We start from the raw sequence: 27,167 nt of genomic DNA, 5'->3' as shown, positions 1-27,167 counted from the left end.
AAATGGGAAGTACGGGTACAGTTTCAGAAGATCGTCGAGGTAAAGTATGTAAAAACTCTAAACTAGATGATTCTGTCAAGCAGTCAATAAGAGACCACATTAATCTATTTGAAACTGTCGAAAGCCACTACTATCGGAAAAATACATCTAAACGTTTTTTGCCTTCGACACTTAACATAGCCAAGATGTATGGTCTCTATCTTGAATATTGTGAAGAAAAGAATATTAAACCTGCGACTGAAAGTATGTACAGAATAATATTTAACACTGAATACAATTGATCGTTTTTCATCCCTAAAAAGAATATGTGTGATATATGTAACAAATATACAGAAAGCACAATGGAAGAGAAAAATAAAATGGAAGAAGAATACCAGTCACATATTAGAAACAAGGAGGTTGCGCGACAATTAAAAAATGCAGATAAAGAAGGAGCTAAGCTAAATAGTGAATTATGTGCAGCAGTTTTCGATTTGGAACAAATCCTACCTGTACCAAAATGCAATATTGGCCTTACTTATTACAAACTGAAATTGTCGACGTATAATTTTACGGTATTTAATATGGCTAACGGCGAAGGCTACTGCTACATGTGGTATGAGTCCATCGGAAAAAGGGGATGCTCGGAGATAGGTAGTTGTTTAATCAATTTCATTAACCATAAAGTAGACCGCGGGACAAAGCAATTTTTCTTCTACTCAGATAGTTGCGCTGGCCAAAAAGAAACAAATTCCTCTTCACTATGTACAGTTTCTTGGCACAAAAGCTTAATATTGTCATTAGACATACTTTCTTGGAGAAAGGACACACGCAAACCGAAGGGGACTCGATGCACAGTGTAATAGAGAGAGCATCTAAGCATATTCCCATATTTTCCCCTGATCAGTGGTATACATTAGTGCGAACGGCCAAGAAAAACAATCCTTATCATGTGATCAAAATGGACAAAGAAAAATTTCTTAAGTAAATGGGTCTAAAGCCTCTTTATAACTTTAATATCACTGACTGCTACGTTTCTTTTTAAGGTAATACATGTAACAACTTTTCCATGCTTGTGTGGTTTTTTCATATTGTTCTTTTTAGATGAACTGATGATGCTTTCTGATTAAGAAAACGAAACGTCTTCAATAAATAGATGAAGTAGCCATCAACTTTGTCTTTTTTCTCCACCTTTTGACCGAAAAACCCACCACTCTTCTGAGTGATCCTTAATTTATATTGGATTGACAATATGACTTTTCTCAATATATATATATATATATATATATATATATATATATATATATATATATATATATCTATATATATATATATATATATATATATATATATATATTATATATACATATATATATATATATATATATATATATATATATATATATATATATATATATATTATATATACATATATATATATATATATATATATATATATATATATATATATATATATATATATATATATATATATATATATATGGACCCTGTTCTGCAACAATGGTGTAAGCCACCGGCATGTTGTTCTGAGATAATTAGCTTTTTGTATTTCGTTATCATAGAAAATTCCCTTGCTGAGATATTTTTCTTTAAATATGTTTTACTCTTTTACAATAATACATATAAACGGAAAATATCGAAATAAAAGAATAACCTTTAATTTTTGGTATAAAAAAACAATAAAAACTGGGTTACATGATTGTTGCAAAATTGAGTAAGTGATCATAGTTAATTGTGTCAAAATAGTTTATAATACAATTTGATACAAAAGATAATCAGAAAGCATTTTTATTAAGAAAAAGTAGATACAGTTATTTTTATTATTCATATACAACGTCAAATTGCTCTTCATCAATAGTAAAATCTGGCATCTGTCCATGTACAGTCCATGTTCGTCTATGAAATTTTCACTTCCGACTTTATCTAAGAAATTATAAAAGCCTTTTGCATCTGTAGGTACCAAATTCAAGATGTCTTTCAGGTCTTTTATTTTTTTCAGCAGAAAGCTGTCTACCATTTGGCCACAGTGGAGGCAGTTCTCTGTTTCCAAGTAAAGGTTTCCCTTTCCTGCCTTTTCGATGTTTACTGCTGAAAAAGAAGGATCTCTAACATGATTTTTCATGTACAAAATAGTGGGTTCATGCTTGTTCACTCTTATAACGTGGGTTTTTATCCAATTAATACGCTGTTTATTATTTAAGTCGATCTTGCGATTTGTAATCGACCTCTCTAACTCCTTAACTGATACAATATCATTAGTTGCGATACGGTTTATGATAAACTTTTGTTTTCTTCGACAGGATTTCATGATGGTCATGTAGTCAGTATCTGAGTAGGTATACTCTCTGTTGTGATTTTAGGGAGTATTCGACGTCTCCAAAATGTTGGTCGTTGGGTAAAAAACTGTGCCCAGAAAGTAAAATTTTTATTGAAATCGTTTCGAGGGAGGTATGATTCTGTAGTACATGAATAAGCATTAAAACAAGCTTAATACTTCGATTTTGACCTCCACATGAATCAGACCACAAGTTTTTTAATGGGGACATGTACATGTTCGTTAATGTATTTACGCAAGCACGAACCAACCTCTTGTGTGCCTCTGCCAGCTTCGTGTTCTAACCATATATTAAAAACACATTTTCCTGTACTACCAACATTTATACCGAGATTAAACAGATTGAGTTGCCTTTTATAATAAACGATTCCAGTCGGCAACTTAGGTGTGGGGAGAGTTTTTTGTAGATCAAAAGTCAACGTCTCCAATGTGTCATCTTGTTTTGCGGCTTTTAGATAATCGTTCATTTGTTGTCTCAGCTCTTCCGCGATGTCAAGATGTCTCTTGTGATCTGCTTCCAGGTCTGCTCTTTCTTCATCTTGTTGTGTACTACGAATTTTGGCAGCGTATATATCGCACATGCGGCAAGTATAAAATAATTGATTTACTTTTTCTGCCAGTGCAAATACTGATATTAATGAAAAACATTTTGAGAAGTGATGTTTAATTTATTTTGACGTAAAACGTGTTCTGTTTTGAAAATGAATTATTGTAGTTTATGTTGATACAATACATACCCATTGAATATTTTTCAACAACAATGTAACCCGCACTGTGGATTACCTGGTTGTTGTAGATTTATGCATTATCACTAGTTTGACGAATGTGGATTAGAACTTTGGTTAATAGATGTCGCTATAGTACCAGATACGGCTTCTACCATTTTTGTTTTTTGTCAAACCAGTCGCAATAAACTTGTTGGCATGTATATCACATTTGTAAACAAATTGTGGGTTACACCATTGTTGCAGAACAGGGTCCATATATATATATAAAGTCATAATTCTCCGTACAGTAGCATAAATTATCCCAGACGGCTCTTCAGCACAGAAGGTATATATCAGGCGTAAATTAATAATCTGAGATTTATCTCAATAAAAACTTTTCACAAACAATTCGGTTTTTCGCTTTCATGTAAATAGGCACTACTTACTAATACTAATACAAAGAACTGCAGGTTGTTGTATCATTGAAGCATACAGGCAGAGCGTCAAACAGGCAACAAAGAGGAAGGACGTAAATGGCGGCGTCGGTCCTTCAGGCAGCAAAGAGAAAGTATGCCTAAAGCAGCGTCGGTGAAACAGGTAACAAAAGAGAAGTGCGTCAAAAGGGAACAGCAAACAGAGTTAACTACGTGTCTGCAACAACAAGAGAGAAAATTTACTGTAGGAAGCACTTTATGAAGATAGATGGCTAATGGTGAATTAAAATAACACTTACCGCCGTTTGATGAACACAACCGCATGCGATAGAAACTACAACGAAAATGAATTCGATTTTCGATATTTAGACCTTCTAGGGATAAAAAAAAGTGGGAGTACTAGTTGGAGAGTGCCAAACGAAAATGGTACTTAATTGACATATCCGGTGCGGTCTTCTTTCCTATACTTTCCTACTTTCTCTTGACCGAAAATAAAATTTCATAAAAGAGTCACATCTCAGCCTTTCTGAGAAAATATGCTGTGTTATTTGATAATAGAAACGAACTTCTTTGTTAGGAGGAAAAGTTTCTATTTAGCTAACCAAAGATAATAAGAGAAAGGACAACATACTGTGAGACAGTTCGTTGTTGCGAGCAGGAGTGACAAATCACTCATCACACTTATTTTTAATGGATCTAGTACAGAATATGACAAGGCAAGATGAGCATAATTGCAAAATGTCATCTAAATTGGAGCGATTCGTTAGAATTTGGAGGTTTTGCATTATTTTACCGTAAGTTAGTGATTACTATGAAAACTTCATCTGATGTTCATTCGCTCAGGTTGCGAGACATTATCTCCATTCCATGATATATGTATATGCATATGCATTCTCCATTTGTGCATAATCAGATCTATTTTTGTTTGATAAAAATTAAATAATCGGATGGTAAAAAATTTATATGCCTTTTTAATTGCCTATTTCTCTAATTTATACAATTTTTATTGGAGATTTTAAAAACTTTATACTTAGTGAAATTTTATCTATAAACAAAACAAACTAATTTTTTAAAACTAGACCCGATATTTTTCTAGTTTAAATAAATCAGTTGATTAGGTGGCACTAGTGTAAGATTAGTTCCTTATAACTGATCCTTTATGTAATAATGTTAAGGAATGCCATTCTTAATGGATTACAGACTGTATCGTAACCTATTTTACGCTAGAAGGTCCATTTTTTACAACAGAATTAAAAATAATGCGTAGTAAATCGAAGATATATTCTTTAATCTCTACAGTTTGTTACTCCCCAGTAAGTTAAACAGCATTTCGCTCGCGTCTTATTTATTCGTTTGCAAATTACTACATTATACATTGTCAATCTCCTCTACTACCCAAGCAGGAAATTCGAAACGTTTAAAATCCCAAATGAAGTTCGAATCCTTTTCGTTTTCTGTAATCGTAATTCAGACCAACATTTATTCGAAATCCCTCCATTTACATTACGTATAGAGGCCCCGAAGGCGTATACAAATGACACCTGTTATATAGGCAATTCGTCTTCGTGTGTCTGGATTTCCGGCTGGAAAGGAAGTCGAACCGCTGCTAAAGCTGCGACGAATGTCTACACAACGCATATAAGAATCTAATATACCGTTGCGTTGTTGTTATAGTAAGATCGCTGTTTTTAAGATTACTTTTCAATTATAGAAAAGAATATTTGAATTATCTGAAAATTATCTTTATTTTAGTTTACTAGTATGTAGTAAAATGTTTTTGCTACATCTCAATATTGCTTCAAAATGTAATTTACCCTTAATTTAAATCTTTTGGAAATTTCCTAATCATCAGATTATATATGATGAAACTGTTAAATGAGGTATGTACCGAATGAAATTCTAGAAGAAATAAAAGAAAAAAAGGGAAATATTAAGACTGAAATTAAATCAAAAAAAGATGGTACTGTAGGCGGTACAATAGATAACCAACCAACCAATATACACAACAAATACTTTTCTTGGTGGGTGAAAATTGGTTTTCCCCCAGCCATGGAGCGTTAATTTTATTAACCCTATTTTATATCAGTTGTCATTTTTTTGTTCTAGTGCAGACTCACTATAATCGTATTAAGTTAGCATTAATTTATTTCGTTCTTTATCTCAGTGCAATGATAAATAGCTTTAATAACTTTGTGTTCTTATTTACTTTATATCGCCCTTTGGGTTAAGACCACGTATTAGTAAGGCGTGAGTGGACTCAAAAGGCTTTACGAGATGCTGTGCTAAAACAGTGGATCCACGGTACCTTCGTTAATATATGTTCCAATACTTGAAAGTTTATACTAATATCATCTCACTAAACGACGAAACTATCAAAACAGTGTTAAACCAAGCTCTTGCTACGTTATTGATTACCGATTTATGTTGTAGGTCATCTCTAGCGGCATCCAATGATTTAAATGGCATTTATTTGATAAAGATCTACGATGTTCCGATGTGACCAAAAGTCTATAAACCTTTCAAAAAATTTGACGAATTGTCTGTAGAATTATAGAATTTGTATGATTAAGAAAATAAATGTTATATGTTAATTGTGTCTTTAGTGTTAGTGCTAGAAAACTGTAAATAAATAAAACCAACCTTACAGTGGGTAATATGTCTGTCCATTATACATTTACTGATACATAATACAAGGTCACTCAAGGAACATGTCCTCAGAGAGCTAAATTCTTTTGATAAAATAGAATGAAATAGAAATATGCTTCAGTATCACCAAGAGTCACAAAATAACAATAACCATTTCAATTTAATTGAATTAGATAAATCGTCAATATGACAAAATAACAGATAATAAAATACACTTCAAGACACGAACAATAAGTTGAAGTTGCTGCATGTGATACCCAAGTATAGATAAAAATACTTAAGTTACTTGTAGATAAAGGTACTATTATGTCTTATTTATTCATTAAGAAACTCTTCTACTAAATAATATGGTGTTTCAGATAGCTATGCTTTTGTCATATTACGGAACTTGGAGAAAGATGTTTCAAATTTAATTTGTAATGGGAGATGGTTCTATAGTTCTTTTGCAAAATATACTATAGATTTTTTTACTTACTCAGTGGACACGATCAGTAAATAAACGTCAGATTTCAATTTCTGGTGGAGTAGTTATAATTATTAAATCTTTCTAAAAAATATAGGTGTTGTTTGCAAATAAAGCAAACAGTTTCTAAAATATGCAAAAAAGGAAGTTTTAAAATTTCGTGATTTTTTAATAGCTTCTGCAATGTACTGTTAGTTTTTGTAATTTAAAAATAACATCAACAGTACAAGAACCTCAAAAAGACAGACAATATCGAAGATAAAACTCTAACAAAGAAAAATATGTTATTTTGGAAAATGCTTAATTGATTCCCTTTGAAACAGATCTTATTGTATAGCAAACTGAGGCTAGTTTCTTACTTAATAAGTCGATACGAAGGGATCATTTAATGTTGCTATGTATAAAAATACAAAAAAATTTTCCACAATCAACGATACTGACCTGGCTGTTATTAAGAAGCAAAGAGTGAGGAGCATTTTTATAGGATAAAAGAGCAAAAAGCACGTAAAGAGTCAGGGCAAGTTTTTATTGTAAGTAGATCGGAAATTATAGTTGCATGAACAGTTGCAATATTAGAGTCGTCCAGGTGATACTGGCATCAACAGCTGAAGGAAATGTTTTTCCATTGATTTTTAATAAGTATTTAAATTATTATTATTCGTAAAGCTAAGGATAAAGAGAGAACCCAATACTGACCTTTGTGGTACTCCACATACAATGTTTTTGTGACTAGAGTCAGTATCATTTCCTCTAACCAGTTGTTTCGTATTCTTCAAACAAGATTGGAACCAATTTAAGTAAATAAACCTAGAATTCCGTAGAAATTTACTTTTCTTATCAAAATGGGATTTACACAATTAAAAGCTTGGGCATAGTCACAAAAAATATTGGCAGTGTGAAGATTATTGTTTAATGCTTGGTAAACCCCCTGCAGTACAGAAAGCATAGCATCACTAATGCATTTATAAGATAAAAAGACGAACTGATTTTCTAATAAAATGATGTTTTCAACATAAAATGGAAAGGACATATGTTGAGCTTTTATAAGTCTCTCAATAATTTTGGACAGTACCGGTAGTAAGTCAATATGTTTATGCAGTCATTCGATTTACCACCTTTATAAAACGGAATAATAATGGCTGTCTTTAGGTACTCTGGAAATATACCTTTCTTATAGGAGTCATTTATAAGTAAAACTAGGACTTTCAAAGCATTTTTTGTGAGATTCGAGAATATTTTGATCGATAGTTCATCAGTACTATAGGAAAATTTGCTTTTGGTACTATTGATTGCTTGTATCAGTTCAGATTTATCAACTGGTATTATAAAGAATAAATTCCAGACATTTTTGAAATTGGGGAGAAAACAAATGAGATTTTATTGTGGCAAAATAGTTGATGTTATATTTTTGCTTACATTAACGATGTATTCATATAGATTTTTTGTTTGAGACGTTTTTAGTAGTATGCTTTTTAAGCTCTTTTAAAAAGTTCTAGATAGGTTTCTCTGTACTTGTTGAGATATTTCGTGACAGATACGTTCGTAGTAAATTTCTTGATGTACAGTAAGTAGGACATGCAAGGGATAGTGATGCGCAATGTATAGCCGCTCCTATCCAAATGTCAACCTCACCTGTCCTGTCAACCTGACCTGACAGCGTATTGATCTTGATTATGGTCATCGGGTGCATCCTGCTAGATAACAAATGAGAATTCCTCAGAACCAAAATCTTACTTTCCAATACCTGTTCAAAAAGTCCCAAAGAAAAAGTTGAAGTCAAAAGACAAACCCTCATTATAATTTCGAGAATTGCCCCAAAAGATAACCAATTTTATTGACAATCACAATTCCGAGTTCCCACTCGATAGTCAACAATTCACTGATCTGTTAGAGAACACTCACGGTAGTAGTGATGCAATAATCATTGCTAAAGACTATATTCTACATATTCCATCATTTATAGAAATGATAAATGAAATACATTCGCAGGCTGAAGATCGAAATATGAAAATTAAATGTACTAGACTTAGTAAAAAATTAACTAAATAACTGCTCGAACATGTTGGTTTATATGACTTAGACAGTGATATATCTCAAAACTAATTATTTAAATAAAAATATAATGTATAATAATATCTTAAAGTGGAATTTAAACAGTTTTTTATGTTGATATATTTTTGAACCTATTTTTCACAGCGTCCTACATGTAGGACGTTGGACACATAACAGTACTACATACAGAACTTTATTTTTGCGTCAATTACATGCTTTTATACCAAATATATTAATAATTTAGCATATGTCATTTGTATCTATACACTTCCAGGGGTTTTTCTCTAAATGATGCACTGACTATGCTGGAGGATGTGGAAGATATGGTAAAGAACGTTGAGTGGTATGGACATGTAAGAAGAACTGGCGACAGCAGATGGATAAAGAGAATAACCGAATGGAGCTCTATAGGAAAGAGGAAAAGAGGACGACCCCGAAAATCCTGGAGGAACGAAGTAGATGACGCCATGAGTAAGAGAGGACTAAACGATGGAGAATGGAACAACAGAGAGAGATGGAAACGGTTGAGCGAGGGAAGGCAGTGAATACTGTAGAATCCCTAAATATATATATACGTTGAGTCATTGACTATTTCTCCGCCAGAAAATGTTACGGATTCTCAAACTGATGAAGATTCTGGTGACGAAGACACACTTACCATAAATAATCTACCTGCTAAACAGCTTAGAGCGCCTGCTCTAAATTTATGAAAATAAATTTTCATAAATATAATACAAGACAAAACATTTTCTCTAATACAGAAAATGACAAAGATGGCCCATCAGTGGAAGAATATGAAACGCCATCAAAGAAAACAAAAACAATAAAGAGAAAAAAGATTTATATATGGAAAACCAAAGATTTGGTGTATTATGGTGAAGAATTTAGTAACGATGAAGAAGAAATACCTCTGCAAACCCCTTTAGATATTTTTCTTTATTTTTTGATGACAAAATATTGGACCTAATAGTTGTCGAATCAAATCGATATGCAGGGCAACAAAACCATTGCCTGAAAATAAAAAAGCATGAGATAAAAGCATTTATTGGAGTGTTATTACTCAGTGGATATGTGCCAGTTCCGAGGCGGAGAATGTTCTGGAAAAACGAAAGAGACAGTCAAAATGTACTGGTTTCTGAAGCTTTGTCAAGGAATAAATTTGAATATAGTTTATCTTACTTTCACCTAACTGACAACGTCACTATAAATACATCCAACAAATTTGCTAAAGTTAGGCCATTGTTTGATCACCTTAATGCTGCATTTTTGAAATTTGGTAATGTGAGGCAATGCAATGTGTTGACGAAGCCATGGTCATATTCTGGCCCCCATGGCTGTAAAAAATTTATTTACAATAAGCCAGTTCGCTATGGCTACAAACTTTGGGTAGGAGCAAGTAGATTAGGCTACGTAAATTGGATGGACCCTTACTAAGGTGCTACCACACATGTTGTGTCTGTTGTATTGGAGTATGCCGACGTTTTAAGAACTAGTTGGTCTAATAAACGGATGCACCTATTTTTTAATAATTTCTTTTCCACGTTTTCTTTGTTAGAATTGCTATCGGAGAAAACTTTCAACGCTACTGGCACAATACGTGAAAATCACATGGGCCACCGATCTAACCTAATGTGAAAAGTAACAAACTCAAAAGAAATGAAAAAGCAAGCTCAAGGCGTTTTCGATTTAAAAAAATGAGAAACCCAGAACATTATTGTCGTGAAGTGGCATGACAACAGCATTGTCACCCTGTGCTCAAATGCAGTAGGCGTAAACCCCCTGCATAAGGTGAAAAAATTTTCATGAAAAGAACGGACAAATATTCAGGTAAGTTATAGTTTTTTAGATTATTATTACAAACGCATTTAGTTCTTATTTTCCATAACATGCTTAGTTTCATGACATTTTACAATACATATTTTAGGTGTTGCAGCCACATCTGGTAAATTTGTACAATGCAAACATGGGAGGAGTAGACAGATGTGACCAAAATTTGAGCCTTTATAGAATTTCACTGGGGAGCAAGAAATGGAATTCTCCGCTGATGGCATACTGTATTGATGTAGCTTTGCAAAATGCTTGGCAGTTGAAGAGAGAGATCACTTAAAATTCCGTAGACGAGTAGCCACTGCGCTATTTATATAAAATAAAAAAATTAAACACATTCGAAAGGTCATAAGTCATCCACCGAAGGTTTAGACATTAAGTTTGATCATATGGATCATTTGGTAATTCCTCAAAATAAGTAAATACGCTGTGCACATTGACATGAAAAAACAACGACCAGATGTTCACAATGCGACAAAGGACTCCACGTCAAATGTTTTTTGGTATACCATACAAAAAGTGTATAGGTAATGTGGGTATCCTTAAATGCCCATCGTTTTACATATAGGACGCCCAAAACTTTGTATATTTATCAAAAAAAATAAATTTTATTTTCGTCTAATATATTTTAGTTTACCCTAAATTAAACCATTATAAGAAAAAAAATAATTAAAATCACAATTCGACATAATAGGCATATCTGGGTTAATACAATCTGGGGTAAACAAAAATTTCCTGACTTAGTGACAAGCTATTGTCATCCCTATACTAAGTAAAACCTAACAAACCGGCTACAGCAGCAGAATCATATATGCCAATATCACTTACATGTTCTACTTGCAAACTGCCTAGAGAAAATAATAAATAATGGACTTATGTGGCATTTGGAACATCACTATTTACTTATACCGGAACAAACTGGATTTCGTCCTTTAAGATCTACTATAGACAATGGTTTACATTTAGAAAGTCAAATTAATGAAGCCTTCTGTAACAAACAGAAATACATAGCTGTTTACTTTAACATCCACGAAGCATTTGACTTAACATGGCGACACAGAATATTAACAAAGCTGCAGACTTAAAGAATTCAAGGAAACATAAGGTAAAAGAAATAATAAATTAGACTTACTCACAATCAATTTAATTTAACTATCCAGACGACCGGTTTCGCTTTCTACAATATGCAAAGCATCTTCAGGTCTCGATACAAAGTTAAATAAATGATGCCGGTTCTCTATTAATTGATGGTTGAAAGAACATGGTTCAAACTATCCTGTATTGTTGATTGGAGAACTCAAGTCTGCTATTGTAATTGTTTGACAGTAAACGGGGAAGTTCTTGAGGAGACAGATTTTATCCAATGAAGTAGAGATAGATGTAATGTAATTGTTTGTTTGATGAAAGTAATGTTCTATACCATTGATTTATTTAAAAGTTATTTATATTTATTCCAGAGATATATTTATGACATGTGTGTTATTTATTGAGATTTTATTTTTGAAGGTGACAGTTGTGAGACAATGAATGAGATTAGATGTACAAATTGTGTGGGTGTGCAACTTTATCAACTTGTAATTATCAAATTTCTTTGATAAAGTTCTGTTGTAATATGTGGCAAATGGTTGTAAAGTCCAATATTTAAAGTTTAAAAATTAAAATTGAGGACACTTTAAGACACACAGAAAACACACAGAAAACACACAGAAAACACTTAAAAAAGGAGGGACGAAACAGACATTAAATTTAAAAAAGGGGGAGGATTTGAAAGCACTACATCTTTTACTTGGAGACAAGTAAAAGTCCCCCCTTTTTAAAGTGTTTTCTGTGTGTTTTCTGTGTGTCTTAAAGTGTCCTCAATTTTAATTTTTTAACTTTAAATATTGGACCTTACAACCATTTGCCACATATTACAACAGAACTTTATCAAAGAAATTTGATAATTACAAGTTGATAGAATTGCACACCCACACAATTTGTACATCTAATCTCATTCATTGTCTCACAACTGTCACCTTCAAAAATAAAATCTCAATAAATAACACACATTTCATAAATATATCTCTGGAATAAATATAAATAACTTTTAAATAAATCAATGGTATAGAACATTACTGTAGTAGTGGAGAACTTTCTAGTATTAATTTTCAAGGCAATGGAACACCACAAGGATCTGTAAACAACCGTACACTTTTTTTAATAGCAATGAATGATGTTATAAAAAATCTCAAGAGATCTGCACAGGCTGGATTATATGCTCATGATATGATAATGTTTATTAAAGGAAAAAATATTAAGTCGATGGTCAAACTGTTACAAGAAGAACTAAATAAAATCGAAAGTTGGTCTAATAGGACTGGATTCTATTCTTCAGCTGACAAGACACAATGTATTATTTTTTCAAAAAGCCTATTTACACTAACATACCTGCCTTAAAATTCGACACAAAATTTTTGAAACGAAGTACAGAGATAAAATATTATTAGGCATAACATTCGACGAAACTTTTAAATCGAAGTTGAAAACCACATATTAAAAAATTGGCGATATCATGTCAAAATGGTAAAAATCTTCTTAAACGTTTAGCCAACAAACAATGAGGTGCTGACGGAGATACATTATTACTGTTGTATAGAAGCCTAATCCTATCAAAATTGGACTACGAATGTATTACATATTCTTCAGCGTCAAAGTCAAATTTAAAAATCTTAGACACTATACACAACAATGCATTACACATAATCTCTAGAGCTTATAGAGCAACTTCTGTTACAAGCCTCTAGTGGGAACTTGGAGAGCCATCATTACCATTTCAATTAAGAATCAAAAACATTTTAACCTCTATTGAAATTTTTAACTTTCCCTCAACGCATTCAGCAAACGTAAACACGCCACCTCCCTGGTTAATACCTTTGCCTATTCTAAATTTAGAATTATCATCATATCATAAATCTAATACTAATCCACAAATATTTATAAGCAATTATAAAAGAATACTTTCTCCTTTCCCTGAATATATCCAAGTTTACACAGATGCATCTAAAACAACTTCTTGTGTAGGAACATCATTTGTTATAAAAGACATAATAAAAAGTTTCAAATTGCCCACAGAATCCACTGTGATAACTGGAGAAATGTATGCAATATACAGAGCTCTAAATCACATACAAACAGTCAAACCATATAAATTCCTTATTTTTACTGACTAAATCAATTCCCTCCATATACTCTCAAAAATGTACACATGCAACCCGATTGCTAAATTAATTAAAAACAAGATGCAGCAACTGGAAAACAAAACATTAGTCTTTGTGTAGGTACCATCACATATAGGCATTAAAGGAAACGAACTAGCTGATAAAAATGCTCGAGAAATAGCAAATTCCCCAAATATCAGGCCGATAATAAAACCTTTAGCAGAAGATCTCAATCCGTACTTTAAACAAAAGCTGATATGTAATTACACTAAATGTTGGGAAGAAAAATCCTCAAAGTTAAAAGAATAAAAACCAAATTTTGGACGATTGAGTAATAACGTCCCTAGCCGTTTCCTTCAGGTTGTATTAACCAGACTCCGATTAGGACACAGCAAACTCAGACATGAATTTATCATGAAGAAGGAATCCCAACCAAAATGTACCGAGTTGTGACGTGCCGTTAACAGTGAAACACGTATTAACGGAGTATCCCAAACATAGTGTTGAAAGACTAACTAATAAAATTCCATCAGTTATAAGAGATATTTTTAGTGAGTGTAGTTGTGAAAATATTGTGAAATTTTTAAGAGACTAACATATTGAACCACATATAAGTATGTTATTTATTTGTTATTTGTAATCATTATTGTTTACATTAAATCCATCCGCTAATAACCAATATGGTTGATGCGGCTGCCTTAAAGAAAACATATTTTGTTACTGGAGAGAGATCATTATTTGTAGAAAGAATTAGGGTGCCACCATGAGCTTAACTTGGATGATCATATGTAGCAATTGCGGTTTATTTTTATACAAAAAAGGCTCGAAGACTTCAAGATAGTACTCTGTAATCTGTAAGGTTAGTAAGAGCTAAAATAAGGATATCAACCGAAAAAGAAAGGCTCAAAATGATAAACAAGAAACAACCAAAGAAATGGACAAAACCAACTAACATTCAGGAGTTCGAAAAATATATTGGTAATTCATTGAAAGATACAACAACAGCAGACATCAATATATTGAAAAAACAAATAGTCAACACAATGCAACAGGCTCAAACTAAATATTGTCCGACAAGCAAAAAAGATGAAAAACTGAGTCAACCCACGAAAACCCTTATAGAACTAAGGCGACAAATGGAAGGAGATAACACTACAAGCAAAGAAGCGATAAATCAAATAAATAAGATAATCACAAAGGCAATAAGAAAAGACATAAGAAACTACAATGTAGAAAAAACAAAACAGGCAATAGAGAAAAATAAGAACATGAAAGTTTTGAAGAGGAGCGTACAAAAGGGGAAAATAGAAATTAACAAACTGAGAAACAGCACTGGAGAAGAAACAACGAACAGAGATGAAATATTAAGAATAGTCGAAGAGTTCTACACAGAGTTATATAGATCAAGAAAAAAAGATAAGAATACGGAACCTCCAATTACACTAAAAACTGGGGTATTAAACCAAGGGTCAGATTTAATGCCCGATATAACAAAATCAGAAATCAAAGAAGCCCTGAAGAAAATGAAAAATAATCGAACCCCGGGTGATGATGGAATAGTATCAGAAGCACTAAAAATTGGAGGGGATGTATTACTTGATACAATTAAACAACTTTTCAATATCTGCCTTCACAGCGCCAATATTCCAACAGACTGGAACAACGCTATTATGATTCTATTACACAAAGCAGGAGACAAAGCAAATTTAGAGAATTACAGACCGATTAGCCTCCTCAGCCATATATATAAGTTGTTTACGCGAATACTAGTTAAGAGAATTGAAAGAAAATTAGAGACTTATCAACCAAGGGAACAGGCAGGATTCCGAAAAAGTTACGGAACAAATGACCATCTACAAAGTATAAAAACCCTAATAGAGAAAGCAGTGGAATACAATAAACCTCTAGTTCTAATATTTATCGATTTTCACAAGGCCTTTGACACAGTTGAGCTAAGCAAAATATTACAGGCGCTTAAAGAATGCAGGCTAGATTATAGATATACTAAATTATTATACAAAATATACCTGCAGGCAACAACCACTGTCAGATTACATACTAACAGTAATCGCATAAAAATAGAACGGGGGGTTAGACAAGGAGACCCAATGTCACCTAAACTTTTTAATACGGTGTTAGAACATGCTTTTAAGAATTTGGATTGGATGACAAAGGGATTAAAAATAGATGGAGAATATCTAAACAACTTACGTTTCGCCGATGATATACTTATAATAGCTGAAGATCTAGGTATGGCAAGAGAGATGGTACAGGAACTCGTTGTGCGTACAGAAAGTGTAGGTTTAAATATAAATAGCTCGAAAACAAAAATCATGACCAATTTGGTACCCAACCAGAACATCAGTATTGGTGGAAAAGAAATAGAACTCGTAGATAGATATAAATACCTGGGACATGAAATTATGATTGGCAGGGATAACCAGACTCATGAACTGAAGAGAAGAATCGGCCTTGGGTGGGCAGCATTTGGAAAACTGAGAGAAACTTTTAAAAGTGAGCTGCCCACATGCCTAAAGAGAAAGGTATTTGATCAGTGCGTCCTCCCAGTCTTGACGTACGGAGCAGAAACACTTACCTTAACAAAAGCAGCAGCTACCAAACTGAGAGTCACGCAGAGAAGAATGGAGCGGTCCATGTTAGGAATAACTCTGCGAGACAGAATAACCAACGAAGACATCAGGAGAAGAACCGGAGTGACTGACATCATCGAGAAGATAGCCAGACTAAAATGGAGATGGGCAGGACACATAGCCAGAATGACAGATGGGCGATGGACAAAGAGTTTATTGGAATGGAGGCCAAGGGAAGACAAGAGAAGCGTCGGTCGACCACCTACAAGATGGACTGACGATTTAAGAAGACTCGATAAAAACTGGATGAGAGCGGCGCAAGATAGACGGGGTTGGAAACATGAGGAAGAGGCCTATGTTCAGCAGTGGACTCTTGAGGCTGGATGATGATGACTCTGTAATCGCAAATTTCCGGGGAAATCCTAATTCCTCAAGAAACAAAAATAATTCATCTGTTTTATATATTGAATAGAATGAATATTATTTATGACCGTGCTAAAGTTGTCATCACTAAAATAATTTGAGGCTTCTTATCCCACAGAATTTCTTGTCCTACAAAACACGTCGTATTGTTTAAAACATTTTTTTAGACAAAGAAATAGTAATTTCCGTGACATTCCCTTGATTTTTACGGATTAACAATTTTTCACGAAGTAAGTAGCCTAAAGCGACGTAAAAGCAGCAAGATCAGCTTCCAAGGACCAATTTCACAGGCATCGTTAAATAGAATAATATAGTACGTATCAGATATCAGAGGATTGTACGCTTTGACCGAGTGAAAGCCGTATGGCTTATTATATATCTGCATTATAGACAATAAGTATGTGCTAAATAAACAAGAATTAAAAAAAAACTGCTAGAAAGTAATGCTATCAGATCAAACGTCTGTTAAATCATTGAGTCATAGTTTAAATAAAAACAAATATAAATATTTTAAATTCTTCTAATTTTTCTATTAAATTTGCTCTGCGAAATTTTTATTAAAATTTACTTTTATTTATTTATGTAACTTTATTAAAATTTTACATTTCACTAAAATTACATCATTGAAAATAATATATTTCATATTTTGTCGAAATTCAATACTGGAACTAAAGAACCACATTATTTACGAGGTATTGCTACATTTCGAAAAAGTCAATACAAGAAATAATCGGAACTAAAATCTCTAGAGAGTAAACTAAATTTTGTTAGTATTGAGTTTCAAGATGGATTGGATCGGATGTGAAATTTATTTTCTTACGTGCGGCGTGCTACAATTTTATTTTCCTATATTGAAGTGATTGAACCTTAAAAAAGAAATTAATAGTACTTTAGTTCTTGTAAAATTAACTTAGCATTCACTTTTAATTTACCAAATTTGAGACATACCTTAGAAATATTGCAAAGGGATATTTTGATCTACTGGAGGACATATTTTTAATATCGTTGAGAGTGGATTTCAACTAAACAACAAACCTGGACAAGTTATAGCTGTAAAAGGATCAAAATATGTCAGTAATAATACTTCTTGAGAAAAAGGAGATACAATTTCTGTTGTGAGATGTTAAAAACTGTGAGGGCAACTACAAAAAAAAGTGCAGTTATGTGACGACATGCCTCCAGAATCTGTTATTGTAATGAACCAACAGTCGGCTCATATAAACTCGAGTTATTTTTTAAGTGGCTTAAAACCCACTGCTTGCCAAGAAAACTAACAGGGAAAGTAATTTTAATTCTCGAATGCTCGAATTCGCCAAGGACAAATACATAGTTCTACTAGATCTATCAAGTCACACCACAACCTCTTGACAGCAGTTGTTAAATCACTGAAGTCTTATTTAAATGCCAAGTGTAGTAAATTTATAAAAATAACCCTTCAAGGCAAATTATTAGATTGCAGTTTGGAAAGCTTTTGGGATTGTCATGGTGCAAATCAGCTATTGGTAAAAATGCTCTGTCAGGCTTCAAAAGCTGTGGTGTATTGTCACTAAATATGTCTCCTATACCCGATTATGCTTTTTTTAACACCTTATTAAAATTCGTGTGCAAGTATACATAAACCTGTTGGAGTAGGTCAATTCATAGATCATTCCAATACCCAAAACTTCGAAAAACATAGCTCAACTATCTCAGCGTGAAATAGATTAGATTAAAAATTTTATACCTAGAGGTAACCTCTAGATAACATAACTCAAAGTGGAAATGAATATAGTTCAATCTAGAACTCGATGGTTTCTCTCTTTCGCCTTCGGTATATATATATATTACCAAAGAAAAATATCAGCAAGAAGACTATGTAAAACTATATTTAAAAATAAGTAAAATGACAAATTACATATATCAGTTCCAAGAAACCCTTAATAGATACAAATTAAAATACACGTGACAAAGATATAAAAACTAGTACCTATTTATATTCCGGAATGTGTAATCAAAGTTAGTGTGGTGGTAAGTGGGTAGTGGGTAGGAAAATAAATCAGTCCCTGTCCTCCACAGATTCCAAGTGGTCCCTAACCCGGGAAACTAGTACTTGTTTATGGCCTTATCCAAGGTTATGGATAAGGACCACAACGGCAATCACGGCGGAGAAGGATACCTTCGGTACAACGAAGGTGGCGGAAGTGGCGACCCCAGATTTTAGGGCTAATATAAAGTCAATTTTGACCGAACGATCGCCGGTATAAGCGATTCCACTCACCTTGCCAAAGATCTTTGGATGGAGGGCAGATGAGCATACGTGAGATAGGGCACTCTTTTGTCCTTAGGGTGGGAAACTTTCTCTAAAAGGCAGATGAACAAAGGATGTCAACGGCATAAGAATACGGAAGGCAATGGGAAACCACCGTATTAAAGGTCCCCAAGGATATCCCAAGAAAGACAAGGATGAAAAAGATATTGCAAGCAACGGCTCCTAGTCCGTGGCAGGCCTTAAGTGGCCAAGGGGTACTAAGAATCTCCGCGAAGAAAAACAATGTTAGGAACCACCCAAAAGTGGGAAAAACTCCAAAGCTAAAACTGGGTACTTGGAACGGTAAAAGTCTTTACACCGTGTAACAAATTTATATTTCTCCACTTTGGGCGCTACTGTAACAAATATAGTAGGCAGATCCCTTGGGACAATGTCCCTGATGTTATAAGATCTGTAGAGTAGTGTGAAGATAAGTTTGAAACTAAATTAAAATAAAAGTTGAAACTGAATGCAGTTCGGCTAGCTGGGTATGCTTGAGACTGGCCAGTTGATACTCAAGGTAGGGTTAGGCCTATTTGCATGCCCTGAGAAAACAGTAAAGAATAGAAAAGATATATATTAACTAAGGAAATATAAGAATAACCAAAACGAACTAAAAGTAAGTACTGACAACAGGAATATAGGAGAGAAGAATGATTTGGGCGCCGGGGAAGATGTTTACTGGACTCTTAGTCTTGTAACGTTAGACACCAATTTGTAACGTTCCAACGAACATTCATTGGGTGCCAATTTGTAATCCTTCGAGGCTCAATTTGTAACATCCCAACGTTGAGCTGCTGTTGTCAACTTGTAACCGCAAACCTTAGTTTGCTGCTACAATCCGACTAACATCACTAACAACGTTGGAGTGACAAATCGTTTCCCGTTGGGACCAATTTTTACCGTCATAACCCCTAATGTATCAATTGCAAAATTGCTACATTAGACGTTATACGAAACACTCCCTGGCTAGCTCACTCAGGACGTGAATATGGCCTACTCTGGAGCAACACACGCAAACAAGTAAAAAGAAGAAACAATACACAATTAAATTAACACATGTTTATTAAAATATTTAAAAAAATGAGAGAAAAATACATGTTTAAATATATTGAATTTAAATAAAAATTATTTGACTTCTTGCTACAGTGTTACATTATAGTAAGGAAAAATGCTTGTCACCAAATCCTAGGTTTTATCCTGGTCTTTTCTGCTATGGTTGTTAGCAAGCCATGTTGTTAGTTGTGGATTTTCTTCCCCTGGAGTCAACTCTCCTATTGGAATGATAGTGCCATTCTCAGGCCGGTTGGTCTTCTGGATGTTAATATAATTGACCCGCACCTGAAAAATGTATCCCGGAGGTTGACTAAAATGAAGAAAAACACACCTTGCTTCAGAAAATGGTGAAACCAAAATGAGAGACCTTGCTTGGGGGATGAATAGGTGACCAATCAAATTTAACAAAATTTTATCATTATTCACCCAAGCAAGTCGAGAAACAATTCTTATTTATGTAGCAAATAAGTAAAAGTAAGGATATATAATATTTTTAAGCAAATGGTAATTACTTTTTACTACTGAAATATTCTAATATTAATTACAAAGCGGATTCGGTAAAAATGACAAGATATATTTATTGAAAAGTTAGATAATTTAGAATTTAGAAACATTTCTATATAGAAATGGTAGTTTGTCAAAAGTTAATTATTATTAAAATCAAAAGATATTATTAAGGATTTAAATTCAATATTTAAAACTGTAAAAATATTCGTAAAACTTTTACATACTATGTATATCAAAGAAACTATATATTTCTTATCGCTAATTTTTTATTATAAGAAATAAAAAAAACACAAGAAATATCCACAAAAATATGTACCTACTTACATATGATAATCATAAATAATGAGATTAGAATTTTCAAAGTTAAAATTATAAAAAGATTTTTATACAACAGGTAGAATCAGGAAACCGATAAAATATATTAAACTCTTACCTCCTAATTCAGGAGACGACACAACAAGTGGTTATTATACTAAAGTCATGAAGAAAATCGACATTTTTAGAAATAAAAGCCATTATATCGACTTTTGTATCGAACGGGAAGGGGGAAATGTCAACAAAAAGGAGTCTTTGTCACTAGCATTAAACTAAACAGAGAATAAAGATGGCACCTCTCGTTCCAAAGTAACAGAAATAGAGATGAAAATAAAATTCATTCTTTAGAAACTTGAGTAAAAGATAAAAATGATGATTATTAAGAAAATAGGAAAGGTAGATACTGAAATATATATATGCGTAAAGAAGATAGATTTGGACGCCAACTGGTTTTTATACCAAATACCAGTAAAAATGAAAAGAGAATAATGAATCAATTAAGTAACGACATAATTCTGATACAATCTATATCTGAGAAAATATATAGAAAAATAAGAGATACAATGGAGGATATAGAAGAATATGAATTATGACAGAAGATATGGAAATTGGAGAATAGAATTAACGAAATATATTAACATAAGAAAGAAAGCAGGCAATGTAGCAGTTATAACGCTACAGTCTAACAAACACTTCACCTAGTGACTTTATTGCTGCTGCTAACTATGTTTTCTGTAACTAGATATAACCCTATTAAAAAAAAAGAAATTTGTTTAATAAAACATTTTCTTACTTATAACCCAATTAATCAAATAGAAAAACCTGTAAACCGTAATGTACAATTTAACTTAAATACCCTATCATACAAAAAGCTATTGATCCGTTTTTTATTATATATAATATATTTACACCCCTTAATGTGCTAGAAAAGTATGAACTTTTATTATAAAGTTTTATTCATTAATTAAAACAAAATTTACTGACAACCAACCTATTTATATATTCAAACAATTATTATCCCTCCCTATATTTAACATAATGTATCAGTTTGACAATTTCTAAGTTGATTCCAATCAGATAACCTGTAGATATATTTCAATTGGTCTGTTCAGAAAGGAACAGATCCAAGATGAATCAGTGACGTTACCAGTAGGGCTGTAAAAATACACAATGGACCTTTGTGCACAAATGACCTTACAAAGTGTATTAAAATCCACCCCTGCCCTGATTTAATGACAAAAAAAAATAAGCAAATGATGTTAAGAAAAAATTGAATGTTATATAGATAATGATACGCAAATATGAATTATGAAAATTAACTAGAATTATTATTAAATTTTGGTTCGTTCACTCACTAAAAGTTTAAACAATATTTAAGTAACTTATTTTTAAAATAGTACAAAAATAATAAAATAAAGAACCTGACTACTCTCAAGCCGAGAAGGTTCTTCTTCCGGACGCCTTACGCCGCTGGGACTCGTTCGGGTGAAAGCTGTAAGCCCACTGTTCTAGCACCAAACTGAACCGCTACTCCAATACCCGGGAAAAACCCAAAAAAAACTCCGACTAAACTAAACTGAAATCCATTACCCCAAATCCAAAATAATCTTTATTGTATTGAGTTTTATATTTCTTCTTTTTTCCCTCCAACGACTAAAATAAAATCAAAGAAGCTCTCATTAGCTTTATTCAGAGTTGATAAACAAAAAGGCGGTTAGGACAAGAAAAACTAGTCCGAATGATGATAATTAGTGAAGGTTTCGTACACTTTTGTGACCTTGGAAAATTAATCGAAAACTATGTATTTATAACAAAAAATGTTGGGATTTTACTATGAATATTTCAATGAAGAATTAAAATTTAACTTATCACGAATATATTATAGGCAAATAGTAATGAAGGATCTCCTTACATTACCGAATTGCTTGGATATTGATGAGAACGTGTACTTAGGAGAATTTCTAACAGACAGAATTCTGAACGTGATTTGACTGATATAATTAGGGTAAAATTATTGAATAAATGATATTAATATGAAACTAATAATGGTTAAAAAAAATAATGATGTACTTTAATTAAAATGAAACTCGCCCAATGCAACAATATTTCAACAATTAAACCAAAATCTTCTTTTCCCAAAACTTCTAATATTTAAAAAAAAACGCCTTCTTTAACTTAAATTCACCACTAAATAACTTAAAATTTTTTCTGATAACTTGAACCTCGTGGCGTTGGTCGTTGAAGGATCACTCTTCTGACCCGTTCGAAGGTTAGATATAAAGTGAGCTCTTACACTTTTAAAATCGTCAGCTTCCGTCAGTTCCAAGCTAAGCGGAAGCGGCAGGTAAGCAGTTTGACCAATTGATAAACAATTGATAATACGATTACATGTATAGTTGGTTGCATACCTTACAGGCAGAATTAGGTTATTTTAAATTTCTCAGTAACGATAAAGTAATATTATCGTTACAACCGCCGGTAAAATAGACAACATATTACAAGAAATGGAACGATGCGACCTAGACATCATAGGACTTAGCAAAATCAGATGGCCTAACAGTGGTAAATGTACTAAAGAAAAAGCGACACTGTATTACTCAAGAAATAACCTACTCCATCATTATAATGGAGTTGGATTTCTAGTTAACACAGCCTCAAACAAATCAGTAAGGAACTTCATGGCATACTCGGATAGGGCAGCACTACTACAAGTCCAAGCCAATCCTGTTGACCTTAACATTATACAAATCTATGCACCAACCTTGGACAAGCCCGAAAATGAAGTAAAACAATTGTACAGAGAACTTAAGGAGTTAACGAAACTGATCAAGAAGAATTTCGGTTCCGGGGCCGAATTGATTTAAATTTAAGAGAAAAATATCTAACGAGCAAAAATCGAAGTGAGGTTGAATAATTGCATTACAAATTGTAATTTTAGTTGGAGTTGACAAATTTTTAGATATTCTTGAAAAAAAGTATAATTTTTTGGAAATCTTTTTTAATATGTAATTAAAATGGTCACTAAAAGACAATAACTTATCCAATTGAAAACCAAGGTACTTAATTGTGATGATTTCTATTTTGTCATTTTTAATTTGAAGATTAATAGTGTCTATATCAATATTTGAATATTTGTATTTAGTTGTTATTATCTTAGCCTTCGTCTTTAACATATTTAACTTTAGTTTGTTGATCTTTAAATATTTATTAGCAGACTGCAATATTGGATTCATTTTAGATACAGCATTTTCTAAGTTTGAATCGAAACATGCAAGTAGGGTGTCATCTGCATACAAATTAAATAAATCACATTAAATTTTAACACATCATTTAAATACAATATGGACAAAAAGGGTCCTAAGACACTTCCTTGAGGACCTCAATATTAACACTAATTACAGAAAAAGTAATATTATCAATCCTCACTTGTTGCTTTCTATCCACCAAGTAATCTTTAAACCATTCAAGAACATTTTCTCCAATACCATAGCCTTCTAATTTAGTGAGAAGTATATTACGATCAATAGTTTCAAAAGCTCTTTTTAAATCAAGGAATACTACTACTAAATAATTACCATTGTCCAATTCAGACCTGAATTTACAAAGTCAAAGTTGCAATGCAGTTTCGCATGAATACTTTTTACGAGTATTCATTAGGATTTTATTTTTTTTCAATGTGATCCATGACTTCATCATATACTACCAATTCTAATAATTTCTCAATGGGCGGAAGTATATTTATAGGTCTAAATTCATCTGCCTTAATAGTATTATTAACTTTTGGTATTGAAACAACTGTACTGATTTTTAATAAATCCAGAATTTTAGATGATCTAAGAGGAGTATTTATAAAATTTAAGATAATGTGACCACAAGTTACAAAAAACTCTTTTAATATTTTGGAGTTTAGTATTTCATTAATGTTACTTCTATTATCTAACGACTTAACCATTACTGCCAAGTCACTCAGTGACAGTAACCGAAATTCATGAATACTGGGATACAAATTCTGATTATCAATACTACATAATTCTTCAGAGTCGATAGTTTCAACAATTTGCTGAATACTAGAGTCGAAATACTCACCAAACTCCAACTTTGTCACTCAGAGTGCATAACTGATTCTGAACCTTAAATTCAATGCGATAAGGGAATTTTTGACAATTATTGTTAATTACTGTTTTTAGCGTAGCAAGTCCAGAGTTATTTTTATACCTATCGATTTTATCAAAATAATATTGTTCTTTTTTTGCTTATAACATATTAACTGCCACATTTCTTGCTCTTTTAAAATCCCCCCATTTGGCATTTATATCACTTATGTTAGCAGTTTTAAAATCTTTGTATAGTTTGACCCTAATTTTAATTTTACTATTAACTTTATTATCAAACCATGGTATGGTACTTTTGATCTGACATGTTTGAATTGGTGCTATTTTATTTATGACAGACTGACTGTTTGATAAAATTTCCTTGTAAATAGTATTAACATCAGTACAATCTAAATCCCAATCACAAGAAAGTAAATTTATTTGGATTTGATACATTTTTTGCTCGTTAAGACATCTGTAACGTTTCCTAGAGACATTAAAATTTTGAAAACTATTACTAAAACTGACCGATATTATTGAAGAATCACTCAACTTGGGAGTTGAATGAATAAAACAATCGTATTCGTATTCAATTCGTAATTCTAGTAGGTTCCTTTACTAACTGCTTAATGCCACATTGTAAAAACATTACTTCAATTTTCTGGGTGTAGAAGCTAGTATATAAAAAATCCAAATTAAAATCCCCAAATAAAATACAATTCACATTACTTTTAAATAATTCGTCAAAAATATACTCCAAAAATACTAAAAAGTTCTCTAAAAATAGTGCATCAGAACTAGAAGGTGAATGATAAATGCCACCAAAAACAATATTGTAAAAACCAATATCTACTTTAATAAATTTACACCAAAAATAATCTTCTTTAACAAAAGTCTTAGCGGCAGTACACTTAAGGTTATCCTGAACATATAGTACAACACCCTCTGTAGATCGTTTAGATGAATTGCAGCGTATCACCTTATACCCACATAAAGCAATTTCAGAATCTTCAATTTCACTTCGCTAACCACTATTATTTTAGGACAATAGCACAGCAAACTTGATTTGATCCATTTTGTTTAACAAGCTCTGTGCAGTGTGCATTTAAAAATAAAACATCAATAATAAATAATATACTAGGGATACTTACTAGTTTTTTGAGATAAAAACAGAATCATCGCTTGCAGCGTCCGGCGATTTTGAATGTCAGTTATGCGCGAAATCAATTTTAAATAAAATATGTATCAACTCGACGGTAAAAATTCAATATCATGATCAACCTGTCCAATCAACAAAAATTAAAATGCATTTTAAAGGTGATGAGTGCAGAAATTGTATACTGTCGCAATCAGTTTTTATAAAAGAAACAAACGTACGATTTTTGCTATTTTTTACGATTCTCATAAGATCAATAAAATTTATCAGTTTTCTTGACCGATTTTTACTAAGAAATTTTCATTGTCTTGTCCTTAATATCAATGGCATGAAATTACGATTTTGTGATTTGAGAAAAAAGGTGAGGCATTTAAAATATGTTTAAAAATGCTAAATTAAATAACATTTACATGACAAATGACCTAAAATATCCAAAACTGCTTTTTTTAAACAACACAAAGCAGTTTTTTGAAAATTTGTCGCATCCTGCGCATAAATCGCATAACAAAATAAGACATGTGAAGGGCAGATCCACTTTTTTTACTTTAACTCATTGCCATTATAACATATATTTTTTAATTTAATAGAAGACCATCTACAAAAATGTTCTGGGTACTAATGGGTTAAGTCAATTTTGTTTTTACATTTTTATAGGTTGACATATGCTTACGCATCAAACAGCAATTGTAAAGTTAACATTTAAGGCAATGGAGATGGCAGATGGCTTAAAGCGACAAAAAAATTTTTAAACAAAGTTCCCTGTTTGCTGTAGTTAACGTCTATTTATAACGTTTTACAGTAGTGATTCGTCAAAATGTATATACCGCATAACAAAAATTCAAAAGACCAACTAACGAACAGGGTGTCGGCGTCGCGACGGCGAGTTAAAGCCGACAGAAGCGTCGAGGCGCCTCACGTGTTTTTAAACACTATTTTAGTTTTAATCTCAGACGGAGCCGAATATGAGAACAAAGTCAAAATTAACACTAAGTAATGTAATTACATCTGGAAGCGGATAAAATTTAAAGCGAATACCTACCGCAGAATAAATTATTCGTTTCTCCTTGAAGTTGTTATAAA

Source organism: Diabrotica undecimpunctata, chromosome 4, assembly GCF_040954645.1.
Source record: "Diabrotica undecimpunctata isolate CICGRU chromosome 4, icDiaUnde3, whole genome shotgun sequence".
NCBI classification, from domain to species: Eukaryota; Metazoa; Arthropoda; class Insecta; order Coleoptera; family Chrysomelidae; genus Diabrotica; species Diabrotica undecimpunctata.
Note: the sequence above shows the minus strand (reverse complement) of the source record.